Source organism: Tursiops truncatus, chromosome 20 (genome assembly GCF_011762595.2).
Source record: "Tursiops truncatus isolate mTurTru1 chromosome 20, mTurTru1.mat.Y, whole genome shotgun sequence".
Taxonomy (NCBI): domain Eukaryota; kingdom Metazoa; phylum Chordata; class Mammalia; order Artiodactyla; family Delphinidae; genus Tursiops; species Tursiops truncatus.
The window spans coordinates 51,627,503-51,653,059 of record NC_047053.1 but is presented as its reverse complement, the minus strand read 5'-3'; the positions used below and the strand labels follow the sequence as shown (position 1 = coordinate 51,653,059).

At 51.8% G+C, this 25,557-nt stretch overlaps 1 pseudogene; it reads left to right on the top strand.

Annotated features, from left to right (window-relative positions):
• The first annotated feature begins 47 nt into the window (after window positions 1–47).
• LOC101317843 (E3 ubiquitin-protein ligase TRIM65-like) lies at window positions 48–15,548 on the top strand (annotated as a pseudogene).
• Window positions 15,549–25,557: the final 10,009 nt, after the last annotated feature.

The following is a 25,557-nucleotide window of genomic DNA, read 5'->3' as shown; positions in this document are numbered from 1 at the left end:
GATTGTCATGCTGTCCTCAGGGGATGAATTTCACTGCACCTTTTTCTAGCAGGGCTTCTTACAAAGCCCTGATTTCTCCTGCTGCTAAAACTGCCTGAGGGGGTGTTGGGCCTTCTTCCTCCTGGCTTTCATTTGACTGCATCTGAAAGGACCCAGAGAGCGCCCAGAAACAGAAGGTGGGGACAGATGGGCTTCCCACCAGAGAGCCGGAAAGAGACAGGGGGCGGGCATGAGGTGGTTTTCAAGGGAAGAAAGTCTTCCTGGAAGAGAATAAGGGACGGGGTGCCCATTTTCTCTGCAAGGAAGGGGAGGGGTAAGAAACGTGAGGTGAGAATCGAGTCACCAGCACGTCAAGTATTGATCCCTAAGGCATCAGGCGGGGTGTGGGATCCTCAAAAGGCGTTAGGTCGTCCCTCCTATGGGGCGCTTACAGTTGGGGAGGTGGTGTGTACACAGAAAGGTACTGAGCAAGGTGTGTGGCTGTAACAGCTCCGACGGGAGACCACAGCCGTCGTCGACAGGTGGTGGAGAAAGGAGAGGGCCCAGGGGACTCGGGTGTCACAGCTGTAGTGGTCGCAGGACACAGTTATCGCTCCCGGGACTGGGGAGCAAAGGGAAGAGGCTGGCATTAAACGGTCGAGGCTGGGAGGAGGGGCCTGTAGAGGGATGCTGCCATCTCAGGGCTCAGTGAGGCTGCTGCTGGGAGCGCGGAAAACCGCAAAGGAACCGCACTGCTGGGACCAGCTGTTGCCGCCGGAGCAAAGCTGCGTCGCTGTGGTTTCTCTGACAGGAAGGGCCACGTCTCCTTTTTCCCCTCCAGCCTTGCCGTCTCCGTCTCAGGATGCCTTCAGCAGCTTCCCGGCCCCAGCAGCACAGGGCAGTCGGGGTGGGCTGGGGCTGAGAGTTAACAGCAGCTCTGCCACTTCGGGGCTGCTCCGCAGCCATAAGCACGCTTCTGTGCACATTGGAACTTCGTAAGAACAGCTTTGTGCTTCCGTGTAACAAGACGCAACTACTTTTCTTTCCTTCTTTTTTTTTAATTTTTTGGCTGCGCCGCGAGGCACGTGGGACCTTAGTTCCCCGACCAGGGCTCGAACCCGCGCCCCCCTGCAGCGGAAGCGGAGAGTCGTAACCACTGGACCGCCAGGGAAGTCCCAAGACGCAGCTACTCTTTACACAAAGATGATCGTATCCTCCCCGCAACACGAGACACTGCAAACAGTCATTGTTCCCAGGTCTGAGAGACAGGCACGTCTATTTCTGGGCTGTGTTAATTACTCCTCAGATTGGCTGGGTGGGTTGTGATGGGCAGCTCAGGCCACATGGTCACTTGATGCCCCTGATTAGGTAGCTGGAGCTATTCCTCCACAGAAGAAGAGTTACCTGTAAAAGGAGTCATGGTTCTGTTCCAACACCCTGGAGTCTGCACGGTGAGTCTCCTGTTGGAGCTTGCTGGAGGCTCCATACGGCGCTGTTTACAACAGGTTATTTGAGTTTGACTGAATCCGCTCCGTCGTAAAGCCCAGGTGGCAGCCCAGAGCTAAATTTTTAATAAGAATCACGCCACACAGAAGGATTTTCATCAGTGAAGCTTTCCCCTGGAGTGAACTGTTACTCTATTTAGCCAGTTTAATTCCTTGGTCAGCTTTCTATACAATGCAATTCAATCGTTTTTCTATTTTCATTTTCACGTAAAAATATTTTCATTGAGATCATTGTTTTCCATGCGCTTTTGCCCTTCTGAGTTGTACCTTTTGCCCTCGTGGGCTTGCTTTTGTGACTCTTACCTCCTCTGTGTTTATTTTCCCCAAGTCAAATTTGGCAGCTCCAAATCTAACTCATATCTAAATTTGAGTATTTTTTAACTGGTCCATTTTCTGTTAATTCTAACAAAACACAAAATGAATAGAAGACCAATAGTTTGTATTTCTTAGCTTACTGGTAAGGAGATTGTGAGCAAGCTCCCTTGGATGTTCTTGGATCACTTTATGTCTAAGTTTGGGCTATTGCTTCTACTCACATTCCATTCTGATAACCTTTGCATGCGCACCGTCTCACAGTTGGCAAATCAAAGAGCTACACATCCTCAAAACATGCCTGCTTTGTGCAGTTATGATGGATAGTAAGCAGGTGTTTGGGGGGGGAGGATTCGGAAGGCTCCACAGAGTTCTGAACTAGGCCCTGAAGTTGGAGAAGGGTGTGGTTGGCAGGTGCAGAAAGGATGTGCTGCTCAGCTCTGTCACTTCTATCAGGGCTCGAGCAAACGTCCACTTATTTGCTGCCATGTGCTGCACAGCCACTGCATGCCTGGAACAGTGAGAGGGAGGGGATGCTGGAGGCAGGGAGGAAACAGCCAAGCCGCTGCTGTAGTGGCCAAGGGAGCGTCATCAGAACCTGGGCAAAGGGACTTCACTGGCGGTCCAGTGGCTAAGACTCCGCACTCCCAATGCAGGGGGTCCGGGTTCCACCCCTGGTCAGGGAACTAGATCCCATGTGCCTCAACTAAGACCTGGCGCAGCCAGATAAATAAATAAATAGTAGAGGGCTTCCCTGGTGGCGCAGTGGTTAAGAAAACGCCTGCCAATGCAGGGGACACGGGTTCGATTCCCTGGTCCGGGAAGATCCCACATGCCACAAAACAACTAAGCCCATGTGCCACAACTACGGAGCCTGCACTCTAGAGCCCACGAGCCACAACTACTGAACCCGCGTGCCACAACTAGTGAAGCCCACGGGCCTAGAGCCCATGCTCCGCAACAAGAGAAGCCACCACAGTGAGAAGCCTGTGCACCTCAACGAAGAGTAGCCACAACTAGAGAAAGCCCGCGTGCAGCAGCGAAGACACAATGCAGCCAAAAATAAATAAATAAATACGTTTTTAAAATAAATAAATAAATAGTAGGGGGAAAAAAAAAGAACCTGGCAGAGGCAGGGCGATGGAAATGCTGAGCCAGAATCGGGCCCCTTTTTAAAGGCAGCCACGTATTCAAGAATCACTACAAGTCCTAAGCAGGATAAATAAAAACACACACAGAAATAACAAAATGGATGAAAACAAAATATGGAGAAAATCTTAAAGGGGGGGGAAAGAGGTTACTTTCAAAGGAACAGCAATAAGACTGACAGTCATCTTCTCAACAGAAAAATATAAACCAGAAGACAGTGGAATTAAATCTCCAAAGTGCTGAAAAGAATATAGCTGCCAACCTAGAATTCTATCCTTAATGAAGATATCCTTTAAGAATGAAGATGTTATAAAAGCAACTTTGACAACCAGAACCTGAGAGTATTTGTCACCAGCAGACCTTGTACTAAAGGAAATACTACAAGGTCTTCCTCAGGAAGAAGGAAATGACCCCAGAAGCTAGAGACATAGGAAAAAATGGAGAGCAATTAAAATGGTAAGTACATGGATTGATATATATAGATATATAGATTCACACCATTTAAGCATTATTAGCACTTTATAGTTTTAAAATATATAAAGAGAAAATACACAACCATAGTAAAAGTTGGGATGAGGTAAATGAAGTTGAAGAATTCCAAGGGTTTGCATTATTTAAGATTAAAGTAACGCTTAATATTAGACTTTGATAAGCCATGGATGCATGTTATAATTTCTCATGTAACTACTCCCCAAATAATAGAAGTATAACTACCCAGATAATAGGAAGGAGGAAATTGAATAATAAAAAATCAATGATGGTAAAACAAGTCACTAGGAAAACATAATAATGATAAATTTGTGTGCATCTAATGTTCTAGCCTCAAAATTGATAGAACTAAAAGGAGAAATAGGCAAATCCGTAATACTACTAGGAATTTTGTCACATCTTTTAGTATTAAAAGGACCAGAGGGCTTCCCTGGTGGCGCAGTGGTTGAGAGTCCGCCTGCCGATGCAGGGGACGCGGGTTCGTGCCCCGGTCCGGGAAGATCCCACATGCCGCGGAGCAGCTGGGCCCGTGAGCCATGGCCGCTGAGCCTCGCGTCCGGAGCCTGTGCTCCGCAGCGGGAGAGGCCACAACAGTGAGAGGCCCGCGTACAGCAAAAAAAAAAAAAAAAAAAAAAAGGACCAGAAAACCAATAGGGATACCGTTGCTTTTAACAACATGATTGGCAAATGTCATAACTGAAATGTGTAGAACACTACATCAAATAACTGCAGAACACATTCTGAATTTTTAAGTGCATGTGGAAGTTACCAACATTGACCATGTCGCTCTGAGCCATAAAGCAAGTCTTTAAAAAAGTCAAAGGATTTAAATCCAAGCATAACATCTGATTATAGTGGAATCAAGTTAGAAATCAATAATAAAAAACGATAATTAGAAAAGATCTGCATTTTTGGAAGCTGAGCAACATGCTTCTAAATAACTCATGGGTCAGAGAAGACATCACAATGGAAATCAGAAAACATTTTGAACTGAATGATAATGGTAATACTCTTCAGTATAAGGTGCAATAAGAGTCATACTTAAATGGGAAAACATATGTATTTACAAGGATGAAATGCTAAAAATTGTTATATAAACAACCATCTCAGGAACTTAGAAAAGCAAATTCAACATAAAGAAAGTAAAAGGAAGGAATAACCCAAAGAAGTAAAAGCAATAATAAAGAGAAGAGCAGAAATCAATGACATAAAAAACAAACAAACATACAATACAACCATCAAAACCCAGAGCTGATTCTTTTAGAAGGTTAATAAAATGCATAAACTCCTAGAGAGTTTATCTCATCAAGAAAAAAGAAAATACAAAGGATATCTGGAATGTGAAAGGGAGCCACAACTACAGATCCTACAGTCTTTATAAGGATTATAAGTGCCACTCTTAGGGATATAGCCAAGGGAATTGAAAGCAGGGATTTAAACAGATATTTGTATACCCATGTTCATAGCAGCATTACTCACAATAGCTAAAAGGTAGAAGCAACCCAAATGTCCATCAACAGAAGAATGGATAAACAAAATGTGTTTATATAGAGACAGCAGGAACATTATTCAGCCATCAACAGGGATGAAATTCTGATACATGCTATGACATGGATGAACCCTGAAAACATTAAGTAAAATGAGCCAGACTCAGAAGGACAAATATGGTATGATTTCACTCATACAAAATATCTAGAATAGAGATAGAAAAATAGAGTTATCATAGAGATAGAAAGTAGATTAGAGGTTACCAGGAGCTGGAGGGAGGGGGGATGGGAAATTATTGCTTAGTGGTTACAAAGTTTCTGTCAAGGGTGATGAAGAAGTTTTGTGTGTAGATAGTGGTGATGGTGGCACAGCATTGTGAGTGTACTCAGTACCACTGAACTGTACACCAAAATGGTGAAAATGCCAATTTCATGTTATGTGAAAAATTATAAGTGGATAGGGAATTCCCTGGTGGTCCAGTGGTTAGGACTCTGCCTTTCACTACCGAGGGCCTGGGTTCAATCCCTGGTCTGGAACTAGGATCCCACAAGTCACACAGTGCGGCCAAAAAAAAAAAAAAAAGAAAAAAAAAATAAGTGGATATTATGAACAACTTTATACCCCCCAAATTTTTAAATTTAGAGGAAATGGACAAATTCCTAGGAAAACACCATTTACCAAAATTGACACAGGAATAAATAGACAACATAATTTCTGAAAGGAATTGAATATGTAATTAATAACCTTTCCACAAAAGATTTTCTGGGCCTAGGTGGGGTTTTTTGTTTTTGTTTTTTTTGTCTGAGCGGCATGTGGGGTCTTAGTTCCCTGGCCAGGGATCAAACCCTCATCCCCTGCAGTGGAAGCATGGAGTCTTAACCACTGGACCACCAGGGAAGTCTCCAGTCCTAGGTGGTTTTACCAGTGAATTCTACCAAACATTTAAGTTAGAAGTAATATCCATCTTATTATTCCACATAAGTGATAACACTTCCCAACTTATTTTATGAAGCTATCATACCTTAACACCAAAACTTGATAGGGACATACCATAAAAGGAAAATTACAGGCCAATCTCATTCGTGATCATAGTTGCAAAAATCCTAAGAAAATAGTAGCAAATTGAATCCAGCATCTATAAAAAGCCCAGCATGTTATGTCCAAGAAGTGTTCATTCCAGAATGCAAGGTTCGTTTAATAATTGAAAATCAATAAATATAAATTCACCACACCAGCAGAATAAGAGGCAAAGCTTATAATCATCTCAAATGATGCAGAAGAAGAATTAGATAAAAGTCAACAACGATTCCAGACAAAACCTCTTAGCAAACCAGGAGGGAAAGGGAGGCTACAGAATGTGATACAGGTATCTACAAAAAACTTAACAGCAAACATCATACTTAATGGAAAAATGCTGAAAATGTTTCCTCTGAGATAAGGAAATGAGAAAAGGATGCCTTCTGTTTACCACTCCTATCCAATAAGTGGGATCAAGCTAACTTTTTGGAGGAAAAGAGTGAAATATTGTAAACTTTTCAGGGCATGTATCGTGTTGGGCTGGAAGGACTGGGAAACAGAAACACTGACAAGAAGCTATCAGAGTGAAAAGAGTCTTCCGCTTCATTCATCCCTTTTTTCCTTCTGAGGATCAGAACCGCAGTGGGAAGCGACAGTCTTTAGGATGACCAATCAGATAGTGTTTGGCTCACTCAACTTCAGATCAAGGAGCCTTGAAGTATCTTCTACGACAGCCCTGTCGATTCACAAGAGAACCATGGTCCTGAGAGATTAAACCAGTTGCCCAAGATCCCACTGCCACTTAGTTGCCATCTTCCCTCTCTGGTTGGTAATGCGAGTCCCCCAAGTCCACTGCAAGGGGCCCCAGGTGCAGCAGTGGCTCCGCCTCCTGGGATGAAGCCTCTGGAGCAAAGAATCTCTTGGGCGGGCAGAACGCATCAGCATTGCAGCGTGTCTGGTGGCACACCTTTTGCCCTGCTGACATCAGAAGCAGAATGCTGGGGCTGGTCACGGTTGAACTGTGACATCAGGGAGCAAAATTGCAGGCAGTCTCGAGGAGGGGGGCCAACTTGATGGGGAGACCGCAGAACAGCAGCCAAAGGGAAAGGTGAGAAGGTGGTCATCAAACCTCAAGAGATGTAAGGGGCTGGGGTGAGGGCACACGGGACTGATGGGGATCCTCCCCGCACTGGTGAAGTGCGGGCAAGGCCCCTATGCCTGAACGCCCCAGGGTTCTTTTTTCTCCCTCCATAGGGCAGCCAAGCCTCTGGCTCTTCTTGACATGCAGAGAGTTTCACGTAAGTACTTGTGTTTTGACCTTTCTTCTGAAGGGCCAAGGAAGCGGCTCCTTTCCCTTGTCACGATGTGTCTTCTTCCTCCCATCCACCTTCTTGTCCAGGAATTAGAACAGCGACAAGGAGAACACAGGCCCCAATTTATGCCCCCATGTGGGCTGACCGATGGCACGGTCCCTCTACCCCGTGGGCAGACAGCTGCTTCCGAGAGAAGAACTGGTGTGTCTCTCAAAGGGCCCCTCAACTCCTGCCTTGGCTTCAACACAGCTTTGCTCTATCTTCCCAGGGCCAGTCCGGGACCAAGTCCCAGCCCTGCAGCCCCCTGCCCAGCCCTCAAGACCTCCCCAAGGCCAGTTCCTGATGAATGACAACAACAGTCTCCCCACATTGGAGGACCAAGTCCTCTGCCCCATTTGCCTGGAGGTGTTCCGCAACCCGGTCACTACCGCCTGCGGGCACAACTTCTGCAGGACCTGCCTCCAGGGTTTCTGGGACCACCAGGCAGCTGTGGGAGAGACGCTCTATTGACCCCAGTGCCGAGAGAGCTTCCGCTCCAGGCCTCGCCTCTGCAAGAACGTCATCCTGGAGGAGATGGTGACCTGTTTCACCCAGGCTAAGGGCCAGGCCTTGGGGTCCTCACAGAACCTGGTCGGGGGCCCAGAGACATGCCCTGCGACTTCTGTGCCCCAGAGGAGCTCAAGTCAGTCAAGTCGTGCCTGCGGTGCATGGCCTCCCTGTGCGAGAAGCACCTGCGCAGCCACTTCGGGGACCAGGTGTTCCAGGGCCACCAGCTGCTGGAGCCCGTGTGGGACCTCAAGAGCCGGCTGTGCCGGAAGCACCGCAAGCTACCGAGGCTGTACTGCCGCACGGAAGGCTGCTGCGTGTGCGGGGCCTGCCTGCTGAAGGAGCACAAGAACCACGACACCATCCCCCTGGAGGAGGAGTGTGCCGGCAAGGAGGTGAGGCCGGAGCTGGGGGGCTGGGGGGGGGGGGGAGGGGAGGAGCCAGGGCACTCGGGAGTCCTCCGCAGAAAGGGAAGGTCTCTCAGAAGCTCTGGGCACCCCTTTCCTCGGAGGAAAGTTATGCAGCCATTACAGCCATGGTCACGATGGGGCTTCCCCGGTGGTCCAGTGGTTGACACGCCACACTTCCACTGCAGGGGGCACAGGTTCCATCCCTGGTCTGCGAACGAGGCTCCCACATGCGGTGCTGCGTGGCCAAAAAAAAAAAAAAAAGATGGTCACGAGGGTCCTGCCAGGACATGAAAAGTGGTGGCAAGTTGAATGAATAAGGATCCAAAACTATTTGTGATGAATCCTATTTAAATTTTTTTTGCACAGAAAAAGGAAAGGCTGAAAGAGAACATATCAAAATACAAACATGTCATGTTCAGTTGGGTGAATCCCTTCCTTTTTTCTTATTGATTGACTGATTGATTGATTTTTTAGCTGCGCTGTATCTTCATTGCTGCATGCGGGCTTTCTCTAGTTGTGTCGAGCGGGAGCTACTCTTCATAGTGGTGCATGGGCTTCTCATTGCGGTAGCTTCTCTTGTGTGGAGCACAGGCTCTAGGGCACACAGGCTTCAGTAGTTGTGGCTCGCAGGCTCTAGAGCGCAGGCTCAGTAGTTGTGGCGCACGGGCTTAGTTGCTCCGCGGCAGGTGGGAATCTTCCCAGACCAGGGCTCGAACCCATGTCCCCTGCGTTGGCAGGTGGATTCTTAACAACTGTGCCACCAGGGAAGCCCCCTTTTTTCTATTTTAAACTTTTGTTTACTGTATTTGTATTGCTTTTATAATGGAATACTTATATTTTAGACGTTCTATCACGTATATTCTAGAACTGTGCTATTCCAATGTAGCCACCTGTTGATGGTCCCTGGCAAGAATGGAGCTTGTGCCGGAAGGTAAGCCAGCTCATCACACTCTTCCGTTCAGCTGATGCTTTTTTCATAGCAAGACTTTCTCGACAAAGGAAGCAGCGCGTTGATTTACAGTCTGGCAGGAGCTTCTTCTTTTGTTGTGGGTCAGCAACAGTTCATAGACAGGCCCTTGGAATAGCACTGTCCTATAGTAGATTGTAAAACATGACAATGCCCACCTCTGGAACAGGTGAGACTAAAGGCTTATGTGGAACTTGGAAACATAATGCTGCCTGGGCCTGGCAGCGCTGCCCAGGGAGCCAAGTGCTCCATATCTGATGGGCCCCTCCTCGCCCCACTGCCTCTCAGGCTTCTCAAGTCACTGAACCCTCCACAGCAACTTCTTGTGATCTGAAACCCAATGGTCATCACTGTCAGAGACAAAGAACCTGATACCTAAGAACGAGGAGAGAGTCTCTCAGGGAGTGAGAGAACAGGAGCAGAGGGGTGGCCCTCAGGGACTTCCCTGGTGGTCCAGTGGTTAATACTCCGCAATTCCATTGCAGGGGGCACGGGTTCGATCCCTGATCGGGGAACTAAGATTTCGCATGCCATGCCACTTGGCCAAAGAAAAGAAAAAGAGGGGTGGCCCTGGGCCATCTACCCTTCAGCTCTGTCCATCCTCATTCTCATTCAAACCTCTTAAGAATGTAAGAGGTGAGGACTGCCCTGGTGGCACAGTGGTTAAGAAGAATCCACCTGCCAATGCAGGGGACGTGGGATCGATCCCTCGTCCGGGATGATCCCACACGCTGCGGAGCAGCTAAGCCCGCGAGCCACAACTACTGAAGCCTGTGCGCCTAGAGCCCGTGCTCCGCAACAAGGGAAGCCACCGCAATGAGACGCCCATGCACCGCCATGAAGAGTAGCTCCCCCTCAACGCAACTAGAGAAAGCCCGCACGCAGCAACGAAGACCCAGCACAGCCAAAAAATAACTAACTAAATAAAACTGATTTAAAAAAAAAAAAAAAAAAAAAAGAATGTAAGAGGTCCGTCCCTTCTGGGCTTGACGTGGGGCTGCTTACAGAAGCGCTTCTGCTGGGGCACCTCTCTGAATCAGTGGCTCTCTCCTCTTGCACCCCACCCTCTCACCCCAGGTCAAGGTTCAGAAGGTCCAGGCCAACGTGAAGAGCCAGATGCCGGTCGTCACCTCTGACAGCCAAAAGCCCCAGGGCCAGGTGGCATTTCTCTCGGTAAGGTTGGTCCACCCCCAGCCCCAGCCCAGCCTGAGGGGACCTCTCAGGGCTTGGAGGGAATGGGGTGAGGCCAGGAGGACAGAGACGGGATGCCTAAGCAGAAGACAATGGCGGTACCGGCTTGGGGCTCAGAGATGCCTCTCTATACGCCCTTCCACCCCCCAGAAATTGATCCAGACAGCTCGGGATGAGGTGAACGCCTGCTTTTCAGAGATCATCCAGCAGGTCAAACAGATGCAGATGAAGGTCTTGGATTTCATGGAGAAAGAGGAGGCGGCCGCCCTGGGGAAGCTGGGCGGCTCCATCCAGCAGAGCCACAACCACCTCCTGAAGCTGGAGGGGGACAGCATCTGGCTCCACACCCTGCTCGCCAACCAGAGCGACCAGCAATTTCTGCAGGCAAGGCCCCACCCTACCCCCACCTCTGCCCCACGCCCATCACAACCTCCACTAGGCCACAGTGGCTGTGCCTTTGACATCCCTAACCTAAGATGTCCAGAAAACCGGGAGGAGAGGAGAAAGAGGTCCAGGTTTGAACATGGGCAGCTTTTCCACCTGCCCCATGGTTCTGGGGACCGCTAAGCCCCTGGCATAAGCAGGAGTTCCTGGAATCTGCTTGGGGCCTGGCTAACAAATGGCATTGCCAGCCCCGCCCTGCAGGCAGGAGTTCCCCAGGCTGAAGCACTTCCCGGCCTGCATGGAACCCCTGATGAGCACCAAGTGTGAGGAGCAGAGCTTCCTCCAGCTGCCAGAGACCTTGGCAGAGCTGCGGACCCGGCTGGTGGACGTGGGTCTCAGCTTCATCAACCAGCTCTTCCTGAAGGGTTGGTTAGTACCTGGTTGCCTGGGCCTCCTGGAGACTCACCTGCATTCTGGGTGTGGGCTGGCCCTACAGGGCAGCGGTTGGGATTCCAGGCACTTGTAGAGAACCCTGCCTGTCTGTGTGCACCCTCCCCAGGTAACTCAACCTCCTAGAAGCCCACGCCTCTCTCTGGAAAGATGCTGGGCTGTGAAAGTGTCCTCAGCAAAGCCCCTCCATCTTCCCCAGGCATCAAGATGAGCTCCTGTGAGGCGCCGCCCCCCTGTGGGCAGGGAGACACTTCTCAAGTGTGAGTCCTCAGTACTGGGCTCCAGCCCCAGGCATCAAGATGAGCTCCTGTGAGGCGCCGCCCCCCTGTGGGCAGGGAGACACTTCTCAAGTGTGAGTCCTCAGTACTGGGCTCCAGCCCCAGGCATCAAGATGAGCTCCTGTGAGGCGCTGCCCCCGCTGTGGACAGGGAAACACTTCTCAAGTGTGAGTCCTCAGTACTGGGCTCCAGCCCCAGGGGTGGGAAGGAAAGGAACAGGGCCCTTGGGTGCCTTGACTTACCGAGCCCCACCTCCATTCAGGCCAGGGCTCCAGAGAGGTGCCGGCTCTCTCCTGCCCTGGCCTCGCACTCTGGGCTGGAGGCCTCAGAAGCACTCGGCCCTTGACTCCAAGGCCCTGATAGGAAGGGGAGAGGGCCGTCCTGTCCCGCCCCCAGGGGTGGGCAAGGCCTCACCCACTACCCAGAGGCCAGCTCTGCAGCCCCCCGTGGCCCTGACATGGCGCAACCTCTGCCCTCAGCTGGGTGCCCGCCGACCTCCCCTGGACTTTAGCCAAGCCAGCTTGGACGACCCAGCCCATTTCTTCCTCAGCCAATTTCCCTTTTCATTTAATGTCCCTGCAGCCCCTCTCCCAGGCTGGGCTAGGGGCCAAGTGATTCTCTAAGAAATCACCGGTGATTTCTCTGAGATCTCCAGGGTTAAGGTTGCACTGCCTTTGATGAACCCTTCTGAGCGACCTGCTCCAGGAGCTCTTGACCCTCCCTCAGTCCCACTCAATCTTGTGCCCTGAACAAACAAAAAAGGAGATTATGTTAGGGTTTTGGGAGAGGGGGACAGATAGGAGGACTCTTGGTTCTCAACTTCTCTAGGAAGGCAGACCTTTGGACAGCACCCAACTCATCATTCCTCCAGACTATGTCAGCACCCCCAGGGGGCCACAGTTGGAGACTTTTAAAGAGGGGGGTATAGAGGGGCCACTTCTGGGAGCTGGGGGTGGAAGCATTTGGTGACTTCTGTGCAAAAGCCATGCGGCTTCGGCCCCTCCCCGCTCCGGGCCTCCAGCGCTCCGCGCCCCAGGCCAATGACCCTGGCCTCCTTTCCCATCCCCCTTGCCCCAGGTTAGTGCAACCTGAACTTCGACCCCGCCACGGCCAGTGAGGAGCTGTTCCTGTTCTAGGAGACCCGCTCGGTGCTAAACCTGGGCATCCTCCTGGAGCCCTTCGCCGCAGGCAGCCCCTTCCCGGGCGGCTTCTAGCAGTGGCCGCAGGTGCTGTGCTCGCGCGGCCTGGCAGAGGGCTGCCACTAGTGGGAGGCCGAGGTGTCCAACTCGTGGGCGTGCCTGGGCGTCACCTACCGCCACATCCCCCACGCTCAGCGGCCGCCCGCGCCACAACATCATCTACCTGCTGGGCCGCAACCCCTACTCGTGGTGCTTGGAGTGGGACTCGCTCAAGTTCTCCGTGTGGCACACAACACGCAGACGGTGCTGCACGGCGGCTACCACCGCATGCTCGGCGTGGCGCTCGACTGCGGCACCGGCTGCCTCTCCTATGGCGTGGCGGGCGGCGTGAGCCTTATCTACCGCTTCCTGGCCTCCTTCCTGGAGCGCTCTACCCCGCGGACATGGTCAGCAGCGGCGCCTCGGTCACCCTCAAGCAGCGCCCGGGGGCGTAGGCGGCGGCCAATAAAGCTGGACTCAAGCGCTGGCTGGCCCGCTGGGAGGGGCGCGCTGGGGAGGGTGGCCGGCCCGCAGGGACCCCTGGCCCGTGGTTGAGGGGTGGGCGGGGAACCTGCCTCCCGACCCGCTGCCTGGACTTGACCTGCGGCGTCTGCCCAGTGGTCCCAAGAGGTCCTGGGAATCCCAGAAAACAGGCCGACCCCTCTGGCCTCACCGTCACGGGAGAAGGGTTCTGAACCAGAATGGAGAGCCCCCGGGACTGGGGACAGCCCTGTGGCCTCCGGGGCGGCGGGGAGGTTGCTGGCCGGGATGCACGGCCTCCCCCGCCCTTGAGTTCCCAAACCCCATCAGAGGTTCTCCGGGTTGGTCCTGGCCACTCAGCACCAGGGCCTTGTTGCCCGAGAATGGGCGGGGCTCTGACCAGGTGGCTTCTCTCCGGCTCCTCCCCCGCAGCTGGCCAGACTGAGGGTTGGCACCTGACCCACCAGGGTAGAGGTGTTCTGTCTGTTACTGGCTTAATTGGAGGCTGGGAAGTTAAGCCGAGGAATCCATGACTATCCCAGCCCCCACCCCATCCCCACCCCCGGAAAAAGGCTGAGGGACTAGGTCCAGGCGGGGCTGGGGCCCCGACCCTGCTGCCCAGCAGACCTTCTCACACAGCAGGTGTCTTACAGCATGGAGAGGGTGTGGAACTGAGACTGTCCGGGTGGGAAAACCTTAACCCCCCTGCACCCTCCCCAGTGTTCCTGAAAGCTCTTTTCCCCACCCCCATCCCTAAGCAGAGGGCACTCAGCTGCGGTGGGTAGCACTGCCCGAAAGCAAAGGGGCTTCGTCCACATCCAGGCCTCTGCCATCTGACCTGCCCAGCAGGGTGTGTAGAAGTCAGCAGGAGAGGCTGGGCCTGGGCTGGGCCCCTGCCCTGCGACCCTGGCAGGAGTGTGACTGGGGACCCGGCCCCTCTGGGGAAGCAGCCTGGGCATTTCCAGCCTCAACCAGTCACTTGTTCCTGTGGCTTCTCATGTGAGGGCCTCGGTTAGGTTAATGATTGGCTCTCAAGAGGAAATGATACAAGTCACGGGGGAGAAAATCCCTGGGGCCACATCACCCAGAACCAGGGTGTGCCTGAGTTCCATCCCCGCCTGGCCTGTTCTCGGAGAAGTTAGTGACCCGCCTGAATTCCATCCCGGCCTGGCCTGTTCTCGGAGAAGTTAGTGACCCTAGTTTCTCACTGGGGGGGCCGTCATCGTGGAGCCTGGCAGGGCGGCCGCGCAGCAGGCGTTGGGTGCGCTCTGACGGCCTCGCAGGGTGGGGCGCCCTTTGGCTGCCTGGAGCCTGGGCTGCGGCTCATGTTGACTTTCCTCCCTGGAGGCTCCGCTCAGCACCCGTCCAATCACTTTCATCCTCACAGGCTGCTGCTGGTGTGGATGGGTAGGAATGAAATCTAAACTTTCTCCCGTTCAACAGAAAGCTTGCACGCCAAAATGCTCAAATCTTGCCTCTCCACCCCCAAAACCTATTCCTCCTGGGCGAGAGGCTGCACGCTTCCTAATCTATGGGCTGAGGTCAAGAAATGCTGAGGGGACTTCCCTGGTGGCACAGTGGACAAGACTGCTTGCTCCCCATGCAGGGGGCCTGGGTTCGATCCCTGGTCAGGGAACTAGATCCCATATGCAAGCTGCAACTAAGATCTCGCATGCCACAACTAAGGAGCCAGCAAGCTGCAACTAAGGAGCCCGCCTGCCACAACTTTAGACCTGGTGCAACCAAATAAATATTAAAAAAAAAAAAAAAGAAAGAAATGCTAAGGAGGTAACTGTGTAGCTGCGTGGATCTGAGTCCTTCCCCAGCAGGGAGCTGACGAGGGGGGCTACCCTCGCCAGTTCCTCCTGGTTCTGAGGGACACTTCACGTGGTGCGTGATGCTGGAACGGTGATGCCCTCAGGCACACATTGGTGTGAAATGCGTATGAGAAGCATGCCATTTGCTTTCTTAAGCAGTTCCTGATTTGAAGTTCCTAGGCCCCGAGGGATCCACAATGGTAGTTCTGGGGGTTGTCAGATACTTGCCAATATTTCAAAAGCCAAATGGCAAGTAGGCCTGCATGTCAGTGAGGCTGGCCAGCAAACCAGAATGCCTGGGTTCCTGGCTCAGCATTTGCCTCCTGGGGGAACATATCAAAGCGGGAGCTTTGGGGCGCAGGATCAGCCCGTGCTGATGATCCACACTGGTGAATCCTGGCCTTGCCCTTTCCCCCAGTGTGGAGCGAGCAGGGAGGGGATGGTCCCTGGAATGCCACCCACACACTTCTCATGCCTTCCTGCTCCTGCCTTAGCACTCAACTAATACGTTTTTCAGGGACTTCCCTGGTGGCACAGTGGTTAAGAACCCACCTGCCAATGCAGGGGGCGCAAGTTCGATTCCCTGGTCCGGGAAGATCCCACATGCCGCGGAGCAACTAAGCCCGTGCACCACAACTACTGAGCCTGCGCTCTAGAGCCCGCGAACCACAACTACTAAGCCCGCGTGCTGCAACTACTGAGGCCCACGCGCCTAGAGCCCGAGCTCGGCAAAAAGAGAAGCCACCGCAACGAGAAGCCCGCACACTGCAACGAACAGCAGCCTCCGCCGGCCGCAACTAGAGGAAGCCCGCATGCAGCAATGAAGACCCAACGAAGCCAAAAAAAATTTTTTTTTTTTAATGTGGATCCAGACAGGCTGTAAACTAATCCCTCCCCAAGGATTATTTCACTTAAAAAATTCCCATGTTATTCCTTACAAGAAGACTGTGTTCCTGTATTACTTGGATAATTTTTAAATTAACCTTTTTGCATATTCTATAAAAGTAATTTTGCTTTTTTTAAAGAATAATCTGTATTTTTTTTAATATTTATATTTGGCCATGTCGGGTCTTAGTTGTGGCCCACAGAATCTTTCGTTGCTTCTCTCTAGTTGTGGCATGCAAGCTTAGTTGCCCCACCGCATGTGGGATCTTAGTTCCCCAACCATGGATCGAACCTCCGTCCCCTGCATTAGAAGGCAGATTCTTAACCACTGGACCACCAAGGGAACTCCAAAAGTAACTTTGCTTTTATTTAACAAACACACAGTGCCTACTGCGTGCCAGGCCCCGTGCATGGCAACTGAAATGTTCATGCCAAATATGAACTCATTTAATCCTAACAACCCTATAAATAGGTATTAATTCTCCCCATTGTATGCAGGAGGAAACTGAGGATGAGAGGCTAAGTGGCTTGTCCAAGGTCTTGAAGGTACCTAAATTGGAGAGCCAGGATTTGAACCCACACAGTCTGCTTTTTTTCAATCACTATGCTATACCCCCTCTTCTATGACATTCATTATAGAAAATGTACACAATATAGAAACACAAAAGAAAATAAAATATTCCTATCATGATCCTACTGAGGCAGGAGATAGGTGGGCCCCAAACTAGACATTTATGACTGGCCTCCTGTTCACACTTCTTGGGGTGCGAAGAAGATGGGCTCCAGGCCAGACATTCATTACCAACCCCCTGTTTACATTTCCTGAGGCAAGAGACATACAGGCTCCAGGACTGCATATGTATTTACCAGACTCCTGTCTATATTTCAAGATCTGCACTTTGATATAAGAAACAACAGGAATAGGGTAGGTAACTGGACATTGGACGCTTTTATGGCAGGGACAGAGAGGGGTTAAACCCTGTTAAAAGATCACGAGGTCATATATTTCCCATCTTTGGGGCAAGGGAAACATTGCACATGTGCAGAAAGGCTCCTTGGGGGTCAAAGAGGAGGGAGCACCACTCCATAATATATGATACTAAGGCTGTCCCATAGGCCTCTGGGCTGTAATCCATCTTGGAAAAAGAGTTGCGCACGCATGTTGGGGAGGGTCCTAGGGCAGGGCAGGTGTGGTGGCTGGGATTCCTGGTTTTCATCCAGGCTACCCAGGTTCAATTCCTGGGCAGGGAATTAAGATCTCACTTCATGCCACCATTCACTGCTGCCTCTCCGAGATCACTACTGCCTTCCCCCAGAGATAACCGCTCCTGGAGAATTTCCTTGCAGTCTTTTTTTTTGGCCACGCTGCACGGCCTGTGGGATCTGAGTTCCCAGACCAGGGATCAAACCTGTGCACCCGGCAGTGCAAGTCCTAACCACTGGACCACCAGGAAATTCCACCTTGCAGTCTTCTTTTCTTATACAGATGTAGATGTTGAAGATGGAGATAGCTAAAAGATAGTTACAACTCGTATCGTGCATTTTCCAAAGTTACTTTCAAAATACAAAAATGGCTTGTTCACTCACTGGCTGCATAATATTACATCCTACACATCTGTCCTATATCTTTGTTTTGTCTTTAACACCTTCCCTGATTCCCTCTAGAGGTAGGTGGCAAGTGGCAACCCAGCCAAAGCCACAGATGTTGCTTCCTGGATGTCACCGCAAGTTTGACTCAAGAGGAGAAGGGTTAACGTACGAAGCTGAAGGAGGCTGGCAGCATCAATGGTTTCCATCGTCTCACCATCCCATCCCACAGGTGAGGACAGAGCGGGAAGCAGGATCAGATGGCAGGACCCTTGGGAGGGAGCCTTAACCCTTCCCTCCCCCAAGAGAGGGTGTGCTCAGACTGGAGGTGGAAGGGAGAGGATGTTTGTGGGAGCCTCTGGCAGAGGCCCTGCCTGGCATGCAGTGGGTACCTGATGCTGTCGGGAGCGTCTCACCCAAGAGGGCTTATGCTCAACTGCTCCCTCTTCCAGCGAGGAAGGCACCTGGTTGTAACCTGGACCAGGTCCCACCAGCTCAGGAGAGGTGGACCCTCTCTAGCCTTCCCTGCTAGCCCAGTCCCACCCCACCCCACCCCCGCTCCTTGCCAAACATCAGTCTTCACTCGTTTTCATGGGCTTCATCACCAGCGCCCACTCCATTCTACTCTTCAAAGCGCTTGCCTCCTGGCCTTTGCACCTGCCATCGCCCCTGCTGGGAGCCCTCTTCCACCCTCATCCCCTTCCTTACTCCTCCTCATTATTTATTACTTTCTCCTCCCTAGTCCTTAAGTCTCAGCTAAGACGTGCCGCGTCACAGAAAGCCACTCTTGAACCCTCCTCTCCCTAAGCCAGGTGGGCTTCCCCCTCTCCTGCCATCACCCTCTGCATGCATCCCTCCTCACACCCACCTTGTTTCATGTGGGAATTCTCCATCAGACCAGCACCTGGCCGGGTATTTCATCTCTGTCTCCATTGCTTAACCCCTGGAGGGTCGGAGGCCACTCAGATCCTCTCCTGGGTCAGGCCAGGCTGGGTGCAAGTGGCCCAGGCATGGCTGCTCACCTGCTTCTCCCTTTGCCGTCCGTTTGCTTCCTCCTGAAGCCAGTTCCACGCACCTACTGCATCCAGATAGTTGCAAAGGACCTGCCTATTCCTCCCGGGTTTCCATCTCGATCTCCCCTCTAGCCTGAAGGTTCTTCTTTATATGTGTGTATATATATATTTATTTATTTATTTATTTTTGGTTGCGTTGGGTCTGCATTGCTGCGCACGGGCTTTCTCTAGATGCGGCGAGCGGGGGCCACTCTTTGTTGTGGTGCGTGGGCTTCTCATTGCAGTGGCTTCTCTTGTGTGGGCTTCAGCAGTTGTGGCACGCCGGCTCAGTAGTTGTGGCGCACGGGCTTAGTTGCTCCGCGACATGGCATGTGGGATCTTCCCAGACCAGGGCTTGAACCCATGTGCCCTGCATTGGCAGTCGGATTCTTAACCACTGTGCCACCAGGGAAGTCCCACCTGAAGGTTCTTTGGGGCTGAGGACCCTCCAGCAGGTGTGTGAGGGGAGAGACACAGACCTCTCCAGCCTCTGTTTCCTGACCTATAGAAAGGGATGAATTGGGACTTCCCTGGCGGTCCAGTGGTTAAGGCTCCATGCTTAGTTTCTGGTCAGTGAACTAAGATCCCACATGCTGTGCAGTAAGGCCAAATGAATAAATAAATAAAATAACAGATTTTTTTTTTTTTTTTTTTTTTTTTTGCAGTACGCGGGCGTCTCACTGTTGTGGCCTCTCCCGCTGCGGAGCACAGGCTCCGGACGCGCAGGCTCAGTGGCCATGGCTCACGGGCCCAGCTGCTTCGCGGCATGTGGGATCCTCCCGGACCGGGGCACGAACCCACGTCCCCTGCATCAGCAGGTGGACTCTCAACCACTGCGCCACCAGGGGAGCCCGAATAACAGATTTTTTAAAAAAACATGGATCGAGATATCACCCATATTTGCTGAAGATTATACGACTCCCAGGGCTTCTCAGACCAGGTGGTTGGGGAATGGGGGCGTTTCAGGTAGAGACAGGACTAGGGTGAAGCAAGTGAGACCCTCACCAAGGGCATAACATTTAAGAGCAGGTGCCAAAAAACTCAGAAATCAAAGTAAATGATACTTTAAGGCAATATATGACAAAATCAAAATTAATGCAAAAATCCATGATAGACAGAGTACCAAAATTGTAAATAAAGACCCATCTTTTGGGAATTCCCTGGTCGTCTCGTGGCGAGGACTCCGCGCTTTCACTGCCAGGGGCGTGGTTCAGTCCCTGGTCAGGGAACTAAGATCCCACGAGCCGCACAGTGTGGCCAAAAAGAAGAAGAAAAAAAAGACCCATCTTTTGTGACCTGACCCATTGCTTGCGCTACCTGCTCCATACCCCTCGCACTAATCCCAGCCCTGATTCCAACAAAATTTTACTCATGAAACCAAGTGACCGCTCCATTGGCCATACTTTATTGGTCTGATTTTCTAAAAATGTTACCTTTAAATTATTATTAGGTTATCATTTATCTTGATCACTGAGTTTTGCTGGTGTCCCAGTACATTTTGAGCTCCAGGCAAGTGCTTCACGCATCTCACCCCAGACGGGGTGTCACATGTCTGGAATTTCGTAGCTGGACCAGGGCGAGGTGTCAGGGATGCCAACTGTCCTGCAAGCTCAGAACAGTCATTCTGCAAACGCCTATAATGCCCCGTTGTTGGTAACGTGTATGTACACCGATGCTTCAAATGATTAAGTTAAATAATGTTTGCTTAGCTGCTCAGCCTTGCCAATATCACAATCAAAGTGTCAGAAGCCCAAGCGCACCCATTAAAAGGCTTTCGGTTCCCTGCCAAGTGTTTCTGAAAGCTGAATCTTCTTCATTTACAGCTACAGATGCTTCCTGCCTGGAGAGTACGAGCCTTGGTGCCTTTTGTGTTTCACATGCAATTGGAGATGACACCAATGGTTAGGTTTCTGCCCAGTTTGTTCCAATGCTCCACAGATGTGTCTTGTGTGGCTCCTGTGCGCTAGGCACAGGGCTCCTGGGAGGAGAGGGGCGGAGGGGGTGGTGGGAAGCAAGATAGACCCTGTCTCTGCCCTGGCGCAGCTTGTGGGTAGAGGGGACAGACCCTAAGTTCAGTCATGGTGGTGAGTGTATCTAGCCACACACTAAGATTAAGGCTCCTCAGGGGAAGAGATGACCAAGGAGCCATCCCACACCAGGTGTCCCTAAAGAAAAGAAGTTGACCTGAGATGGGGAGGGTGTGCCAGGTGGAAGCGGGGTGGTGGCTGGTGGAGGGTGGAGACCAGTTTTATTGCCACATCATTACTGAGCTTGCACCATGACAGTCCTCAGCAAACATGATGTGCTGGTTAAGCATCTGGACTCCAAAGCCAGACGTGCCAGGTTCAAATCCTGGCTCTGCCACTTACAGCTGTGTGACCCTGAACAAGTTACTTAACCTCTCTGTGCCTTAGATCCATAATCTGAAAACAAAGCAAAATAACAATAGTACCCACCTCTGTATTTTAGGAAGCAAAGAGAATCCCAGCATGACTGGAGCTTGGGGAGAGAGGCTGAGAATGGCTGAAAATGAATCTGAGGAGGTGGGTGGAGCCAGATGGCTCAGGGTCTTGTAAACAGCCTCTTTGGTCTTTAGGGTTTATCCAGGATCAGTGGGAAGAAACTGCGGGGTTTCAGCAGGAGATAGCTGAGCGGATCTGGACAGAGCGCCGGCCTGGAGGAGGGAGGGGAGCATCAGTTAGAGCAGGAAGAGTGGTCAGGAAGCTGCTGCAGCCGCTCAGGGAGAGAGAAAGACAGCCCGCTCCGGGCTGGGCAGGGTGGACAGAGATGCTGAAGGTATGAAGGGCCAGGAGGCAGCATTTGACTAAGTGTGTGTGTTGGCGGGGGTGGGGGGTGAGGGGTTGGAGGGGGCGGACCAAGGGGAGGGAAAGGGCCCCAGCGGCCCCAGTCTTCTATGTGGAAGGCAGAACTGTTCTCAAGGACGGGGGAATCCCAGAGACAGAAGGTTTACAGGCAGCATGTTGAGTTCACTTTGTAAAATGATGCAATATTTGATATGTACAGAATAATTGATGTCAAACATACATAAGCAGTGGAGTGAAATAATAAACACCCAACTTGAAAAGAAAAGAAAAAACAGTAGTACCCACCTCCGAGAGGATTTAGCGAGTCAGTCTACATACCCTGCTGTTTTTACTCATTCAGCAGATAGTCAATGAGCTGAGTGAGGGGTGGTAGAAAAAGAGGGAAGAATATTCTTCCCATAGGTCAACCAGTGGGGACAAAAGTGATGAGCTGAGACAGACTCAGTCCCTGCCCTCACGGAGCCTATGATCTAGTGATGGCAAGAGAGAGATTCATCACAGAATTGTTTAAGTCCGGAGTCGGTACACTATGGCCCATCGCCTGCTTCTGTACAGCTTGTAAGCTAATAAAGGTTGTTACACTTTTTTAATGGGGAAAAAATCAAAAGAAGAATTAGATTTGGTGACACCTGAAAATTAAATTGCATTCAGGGAATTCCCTGGCGGTCCAGTGGTTAGGACTCTGCGCTTTCACTGCCGGGGCCCGGGTTTGATCCCTGGTTGGGGAACTAAGATCCTGCAAGCCATGCAGCACGGCCAAATTAAAAAAAAAAAAACAACCAAAAGATAGATAGGTGACATTCAGATTTCAGTGTCCATAAATAAAGCTTTATTGGAACGCAGCCATGCTCATTTGTTTTCATATTGTCTGTGGCTGCGTTTGCCCATGATGGCAAAGTTGAGTAGTTTCGACAGAGACTCTCTGGCTTGCAAAGCCTAAAATATTTACCTCTTGGCCTTGAAAAAGTGTGTAACCCCTGATTTAAATCAATATAAACACACCGTGGTGGACAGTGCCAAGCGGAGCAGTAGACCTGTGAGGGGAAGGAATAACCAGTAGCACCAGCCCCAGCAGGGAAACCAGGGAGGGCATCCCGAAGGAAGTGACGCTTGAGCTTCTGTCTGAGGTGACAGGGGTTAGCCAGGCACAGAGGGTCAGGATGGGGCTCCAAGCAGGGGGGAGCAGCAGAGGCAAAGACCCCTCAGCTGGGGGAACATGACAAGCAGAGAAAGCTCAGGTGGCTGGAGGGCATCAAGTGAGGGAGAGCTACTTGGGGCTGGAAGGGTGGGCAAGGGCCAGGCTCTGAGGGCCCTGTGGCCACACCAGGGGCAGTGGAGGCCAGCGTTGATGGCAGGTTCTAGCTGATGTCGGGCTTTAGGGTTGTTGAGGCACACACGTGAAGGTGCCAGTCTGGATATATGGTCTGGACAAAGAACATGTGGAGTGATCAGTATAAAGGTGGTGGTTGGAGCTACAGAAGGGGAGAGAGAAGAGGAGAGGATGAAGGTCAGAGCCTGTGGGACTCGGCCATTTAAAGGTCCAGAGCAAACAGCACGAGCGGCCAGAAACATGAGAGGAAACCCAGGAGAGAATGATGTTCTGCAAGCCAAGGAGAGAGCAAATTTCCAGGAGGGAGGGATCAATGTGGGCCGATGCTTCAGGCAGATCAAGACTAAACATGCTCATTGGATGTGTAACATGGGAATGACCAGAGGCCAGAAGTTTTCCTTAGAGGGCGGAGGGGGAGGGGAGGTGTGGACCCAGTGAGAGGAGATGCTGTTCCCACCAAGTCAGGATGTGGAGGGGCGGGGGCGGGAACCCGAGGGGGATATGAGGGGAGGGAGGGTAGATTTTTGTTCTTGTTTCATTGTAGGAGAGACTCGAGCTTGTTTAAATGCCATGTGAACTCTTAGTGGCGGCATGCATGTGGGATCTAATTCCCTGACGTGGGATCTAATTCCCTGACCAGGGATCGAACCCGGGCCCCCTGCATTGCGAGCACGGAGTCTTAACCACTGTGCCACCAGGGAAGTGCCCCCCAGTTTGTTTTTACATGGACAGTTTTGAGGGTATCAGGGCAGCCCAGGTGGGGAGAACCATGTGTGGCCTGGGCACCAGGGCCAGGCTGAGTGGGAGTGAGTGGAAGTGTGCTGGAGGTGAAGTGGGGACTCGGGAGGGGATGGTGTAAGAGCAGAAATTCACATGCGGAAGGGATGGGTGAGGAGACGAACCCCAAGGGTGAGCTTCCAGGCACATGGGCTGGGAGTATTGGGAAACGAGTGTGCAGAGCGGAGGCCTGCCAGGGTGTTGGCAGAGTGATCTGTGAACTCAGAGCCGGAAGGCCTTCCAATGCAGCCCTGAAAAGGGTGGGGGGGAGCGGCTTTTGCAAGATGGATCTGGTATTTCAGGCAGGGAGGCTGAGGAGAGATCCGTCAAGGCTGAGTGTGGGCCTGAAGTGACCCCAGCATCAGGAAGAGAGAAGACAGCTGAGCAAAATCGCAAAGGGAAGAGTCTGTAGAGATCAGCTGGATATGAAGATGAAGGCCAAGGGGTGGGAGGGAGGCCCTGGATGGGATCGAGTCAGAGAACAGAGGAGGGGCCTGGTCTAAGGGGAAGATGGTGTGAGCAGTATGGGGACAGGCTCAGTTCCGGTGACAGTGAGGAAATCTCAAGGAGAAGGGCTTGGAGCTCCAGAGAGGAGGGTGGCACGGAGGAGAGAGTCTGGGTAAGACAGGCAAAAGGAGGAAGAGGGAGAAGGAAGAGGGGACTCAGAGGGAGGGGTGGCCCAAAGCACCGGGGGTCTCGGAGCAAGGGCTGTGCCCAGGTGATGCTTCTAGCAGTGTCTGCCTGCCTGCCTGATGACCGCTGCCCCTTCCCGCACACCCGAAATCAGGGCGAGGGTCAGCACAGGGATGATTCCAAATCAGGGGGCAGGAGGTCACCCTGTGGTTTCTCTTGTCCTGCTCCCCAGGCTGGCCCCAGCATTGGGCGATCTGCTGCCCCTCGATGGGAGCCATCAGGGCATCTCTGCTCCCCCAGGAGGTGGGGGCTGGAGTGGAGGGGGCCGGGGTACGATATACCCCGACATTAGGCCCGCAGCCATGGCCAGCCCTGGGAGAGACTATGCACCTCAGATCTGAGTTCAGGGGGTCTTCTGGGGAAATAGCCGGCTGGGTGGCATGGCCTAGGCCTCTGGGGCCAGCTGACAAGCTGCCGCATGCCCTGGCAGAGTAGGACAAACAGGCAGAGGGGGGTGACAGGCAGAGGGTAGAAAAAGGATAGAGCTGGTGGAGAAGGAAATGGGCCCTCGAGTAGGAAGGCACCCAGGGGCCCAGAGCCAACAGCATTCAGAAAAGCCTGGACAGACAGACTGTCCCCATTATCCCAGCAGCCTGGACCGACTGTCCCCATTAACCCAGCAGTCGGCACTCTGTCCATGTCAGGGACACCACAGGGTCACTGCCAGAGGCCAAGACCTGGAGAGAAGGGCAGAGGAACCAGAATCACATCCTGGCGCTTTCCAGTAACTAAAATATTTTTAAAGGATGCCAGGTCCTGGGCTTGGGGTGATAAGATCCTAGAATGGGGGGAGTGACTTGGACGGGCAATACTCCATTCCTTCATTCAGCCAATGAGGCAGTATCTGGACAGCACTGAGAACCTCCATCCATACGTGTTGACCCTTCTTATTATAGTTATTATTATCCTGTGCTACACACTGTGCTAAGTGCTGGGGTCGTGTTGATCAACTGGGCAAGAAAGCTCCTAAGCCTCAGGGAGCTTAGTGGGGGAGATGCACAACACTCAGCAGGATTAATGCCTCAACATGGGAGGTCTGGGAGGCCATCCTGGAGGAAGCAGATTCTAAGCTGACAGTTGCAGGCCAACCAAGGGCCAACCGGGTTAAAAAAAAAAAAAAAAAAGGATCATCATGACAGAGTGTTTCAGGGAAGGGGACCAACCATGCAGGTGTGAAGATCTCAGGGGGGTTGGCAGATGAGCAATGAATGTAGTGGTTGTTATTCTTAGTGATGTACGGCGATTGCGTTATTAACTACTAATAACTTACTATTAATTCTTAAAGATTTATGACTTTGAGTAGGTGCCTCCCTCTCTCTTTGAGCAGATGCCGCAGTTTGCTTCTCTGCGGATGAGGACCTTTCCAACTCTGAGTCCCTTGTCACCCACCCCTCACTGACAGCTGTCATGGGCCCTAACAAAACTGGGCCTGGTGACCAGGGTGTGCGCTCAGAC